We start from the raw sequence: 5065 nt of genomic DNA, 5'->3' as shown, positions 1-5065 counted from the left end.
AATTCACCTACTTATTACTGATTAATCTCTTTCCTTTTGTTTCTTCCTTTGACTGCTTTTCAATATCAGTGTATTTAGCAATTTATTAATTACAAAGGGAGAAAGAGTAACTTCAGTGGAGAATCCTAGCAGATACCAACTCAATCAAGTAATCAAAGTAAACATCATTAATGAGACAAATCAAAATTGTGTTCTACCTGATAAGATGCAATGAGAAGAATACAGCATCACTTCTGCGATATTCCTGTCAAAGATGCATAACCTGCTTCATGAAAAACAACAGAAAAAACCAAATGGAGGGACATTTGCTAAATAACTGGCTTGTGATCGTCACAAATGTTGAGGTCATAAGTGTGAAAGAAAGACTGAATAGCTTTTCCAGACTGAAGGAGATAGGTGAGACATGAAAGCTAAATGCCATGTATGATTCTGAACTGTATCTTTCTGATCTAAAGGACATTATTGGGACAATTGGTGGAACTTGAAGGGGATTCTGAGGATTAGATAGTAGTAATGTATTAATGTTAATGTCCTGATTATGGTTATGTGAGAGAACGTGTTGGTAGGAAACATGTATAAAAGTTTTCTGGGGTGAAAGAGCATCAGGTCAGCAACTTACTCTAAAATCATTCAAAGAAAAGGTTCTTTGTATTTGCAATTCTTCTGTAAGTTTCATGCTTTCTTTTCTCCAAAATGGAAAATAATTATATAAAAAATATAATCTGTGCTTTGGATCAGGACATCTAGGTCTGAAAAGAGAGTAGAAGAGATTGGTGTATAGTGTGGGGCATGTAGATAGGGCAAGGCTGCTTAAATGGGTTGGAATCTTGGACAGATTCCAAGTCCTCGAGTTGTAATAATTACGCACTGAGAAAAATGTAGAAAGAATCTTAGTGACTCTATATCCAACCATTGAGAATCAACTTAAACTCAAAGAGAAAGAAAAAGAAATAAATCAGTACAAAGCATGATCACATGAAAATGTGAGAAGTGAGACTACTTCTCACTGGCAATGACTAGAAATGGACATCTCTATCTCTGTCTCCTCTCTGTCTCTATCCCTATCTGTCTGTGTCTATCTCTATATTCCCTCTCTCCAACTTTTTCTTGTTTTCTAAAATCTGATGTTAAAAAATTTTTTTGAGGGAGAGATCAAGATGGTGGAGTAGAGAGATATAGAGCTCACCTCCTCGCACAAATATATCAAAAATACATCTACATGTGGAACAATTCTCACAGAATATGTACTGAAAGCTTGCAGAAGATCTCATACAACCAAAGTTGCAAGAAAGTTCTCTGTGAGACCAGCACATCTGGCCCTGGCCATGTTGGCACGCTTCCCAGCCTGAGATATGTGCCTGCTGGTGTGTGTAGCAACTAAGTGCTGAAACTTGGGCTTCAGTGGACAGGCCTAGGGAGAGGACTCAGTTTGGCTGCATGGAAACAGTCCGAAAGGCCTGGATTGTGGCCCAGGCTGTAACTGGGACTGCATGCAGGACTGAGTGTGGGTCCTCCATAGGATCCCCATTGTCAACATGAGAAGGGAGGGGTGTGGGTCCACCGTAGCCGCATCATCAGTGTGCTCACAGCGGGGCGTGGATCTGGCTGCCACAGGTCTTGTGAACCTTGTGGATGCACATGCAGAGGTGGGTTGAAATCTGAGCTGATTACCAGTGCTCCCACAGTGGGTGTGGGGGCATAGGTGTGGCAGGTCTTCGTGTCTGTAGCTTTATGAGGGTGCGTGCTTGCCTGAGGAATGCCTGAGCTGATTATTGGTGCTCCCATAGCAGAGGCGGGTCCAGGCACAAGCAGCAGCAAACTTTGTAGGCGTACACACCAGGTGGCAGACGACATCACAGAGTCACATGTCCCAGTGGACAGCTCCTGGGGAAGAACATGCAGTTGCTTCTTTCCCAGCAGGAGAGCTCCAGTCCCGGCTACCTCATACCACAGCTTAGAACCAGATCTGGTGGATTCTACTCCAACAATTGGGGAGCAGACTCTGCCCCTGACAGGGCTGTGACAACCACGGAGCAAAGGGGAGGCCCCGCCCAACATCTAGTGCAGGCTGTGGTCACCACAACACCAATCACACCCCCTATCAAGGGGATAACAGCCAGCACACCCTGAGGAAAGATGTGGCAGGCATCCATGCCAAAAACAGTCCTCGCACCAAAAATATTGGACTCATGCAGGCTACACAGGGACACTGCCATATAAAAACAGCCCTTTAAGACCACAGTATATAACTCTTTCTCCTAAATTCATAGAGTCAAAGAAATATAAGTAAAATGAAAAAAGCAGAATAACTACTCCCAATTAAAAGAACAAGAGAAGTCCTGTGAAGAACAAACAATGAAGCAGACCTCTCCAGTCTACAGGACCCCAAGTTTAAAAAGGAGGTAATAAAAATGCTGAAGGAATCAAGAAAGGCTATTGATAGAAATGCAGATTACTGTAACAAGGAACTAGAAACTATAAAGAGAAGCCAGTCAAAATTCAACAACTCAACTGCTGAGATGAAAATCAAGCTAAAGACCATAAATATCAAACTGAATAATGCAGAGGAACAAATAAAATGATCTGGAAGATAGAAAAATGGAAATCACCCAATCAGAACAGCAGACAGAAAGACAAATTAAAAAAAAAAACAAAACTGAAAGCAACTTACAAGATCTATGGGATAGTATAAAGTGTGCCAATCTACACATAATGGAATCCCAGAAGGAGAAGAAAGAGAAATGGGGATCAAAAATGTATTTGAAGAAATTATGGCTGAAAACTTCCCAAACCTAAAGAAGGAAACAGATATTCAGGTATAGGAAGCATAGAGGGTCCCAAACAAGATGAACCTAAACAGACCTACTCCAAGACATATCGTAATTAAAATGGCAAAAGTTGAAGATAAAGAGAGGATTCTAAAGGCAGCAAGAGAAAAACAATGAGTCAGTTACAAGGGTATCTCCTTTAGGCTATCAGTTGATTTCTTTACAGAAACTTTGCAGGCTGGAAGGGAGTGGCAAGTGGCAATATTCAAAGTTCTGAAAGGGAAAACCCTGCAACCTAGGATACTCTACCCAGAATGATTATCATTTGGAATAGAAGGAGAGATAAAGAATGTCTCAGACAAGTAAAAACTAAAAGAATACAGCAATGCTAGACCTACCCTAAAAGAAATATTGAAAGGTCTTCTCTAAATAGAAAAGAAGCAAGAATCTATAGGAAAGGGAAAGTTACAATAGGAAAGGCAAATATATAAAAGGATTGAAGATCACTTAAATAAGTCAGTACACAGATTAAAAAATAATCAAAAAATTCTGTGAAAGTGATTATAACTACAATGAACAGCAAAAGGATAAACATGAAGATGTAAAATAGGACATCAAAATCACAAAACATGGCCCAGAGTGTGAGTGGGGCGGCCCTCACCCGTAGGCACCCAGAGGAGGCCTGAGGACAGAGTCCTTGGGAGCGGCACCGAGGCCAGAATGGTTGCGGATCTCTGGCCTGGGTCAGTGATGAGCCCTGGGGACCTGGCCGGGTCCGGCCCGGTGCTCCCATCAGCATCCAACGTGCACCTCCCTGGGAACGACAACCGACCAGGTCCTTGTCTCTGGTTTCGGGATGTACCCGGCAGGTTTTCTATCAGATGAGCCATTGTAATAATGCTGGAGTTAAGAAGTCTCCATTCCTTTGCTTGGAACCAGAAGACTTTTTCCCTTGCATATAGAATAGGAGTAATTTTGGTTAGAAACTGGCTGGTGTTTAAAACTGAAGATTGTCATGACTGTTTAACTGAAGCTCCATGCTGAAGTAAGATTAATTGTCTTGGAAATACTAAATTGGGGTAACCTAAATCTGTTTCTGGAGCCATGAAAATTTTGTTGGTTTTTGACTTTGACAATATAATCATAGATGATAATAGTGACACCTGGATTGTACAGTGTGCTCCAGAGAAAGAGCTTCCTATTGAAGTACAAGATTCTTATGAAAAAGGATTGTGGACAGAATTTATGGGCAGAGTCTTTAAGTATTTGGGAGATGAAGGTGTAAGAGAAGATGAAATGAAAAGAGCAATGATATCAATGCCTTTCACTCCAGGGGTGGTGGAACTTTTAAACTTTATAAGAAAGTACAAGGATAAATTTGACTGGATCATTATTTCAGATTCAAATTCAGGCTTCATAGATTGGGTTTTAGAAGCTACCAATTTTCATGACGTGTTTGGTAAAGTCTTTACAAATCCAGCAGCTTTTTATAGCAATGGTCATCTCACTGTGGAAAATTATCATGCTCATTCTTGCACTAGGTGCCCCAAAAGTCGTTGCAAAAATGTAGTTTTGGTAGAATTTGTAGGTAAACAGTTACAATGAGGAGTGAATTATACACGAATTGTTTATATAGGTGATGGCAGAAACGATGTCTGCCCAGTAACCTTCTTAAAGAAGAATGATGTTGCCCAGCCACAGAAAGGATATACTTTACAGAAAACTCTTTCTAGGATGTGTCAAAATCTTGAGCCTATGGAGTCTTTGTTGTATCTTGGTCTTCAGGTGTTGAAATAATTTCTCATTTACAATTTCTAATAAAGGAGTAATATACCAGCAATTAAAAAAAAAATCACAAAATGTGGGGAAGAGGACTAAGAAATTGTAGATCTTTTAGAATGTGTTTGAGCTTATATGACTACCAGTCTAAAGGAAGTAGATATAGTTATGGGTTAACATACTTGAAAATCAGGGTAACCACAAATCAAAAACATACAATAGATTCATAAAACCAGAAAGAAAGGAACTCAAGCATAATACAAAAGAAAACCATCAAACCACAAAAGGAAAAAGAAAAAGAAGAAAGGAGCAAAGAAGAAATACAAAATCAACTGGAAAACAGATTTCAAAAGGCAATAAGGGGGGCTTCCCTGGTGGCACAGTGGTTGAGAGTCCACCTGCCAATGCAGGGGACACGGGTTCGTGCCCCGGTCCGGGAAGATCCCATATGCCATGGAGCGGCTGGGCCCGTGAGCCATGGCTGCTGAGCCTGTGCGTCCAGAGCCTGTGCTCCGCAA

At 40.9% G+C, this 5065-nt stretch overlaps 1 pseudogene across 1 annotated transcript; it reads left to right on the top strand.

Moving 5' to 3' along the window:
- Positions 1-3872: 3872 nt before the first annotated feature.
- LOC309827128 (pyridoxal phosphate phosphatase PHOSPHO2-like) lies at positions 3873-4597 on the top strand (annotated as a pseudogene). The gene has a single exon. The product of its transcript is annotated as a pyridoxal phosphate phosphatase PHOSPHO2-like (transcript).
- Positions 4598-5065: the final 468 nt, after the last annotated feature.

Source organism: Grampus griseus, assembly GCF_964374135.1.
Source record: "Grampus griseus genome assembly, chromosome: 1".
Taxonomy (NCBI): domain Eukaryota; kingdom Metazoa; phylum Chordata; class Mammalia; order Artiodactyla; family Delphinidae; genus Grampus; species Grampus griseus.
The sequence above is the reverse complement of the archived record's forward strand: the minus strand, read 5'-3'. Positions and strand labels throughout refer to the sequence as shown.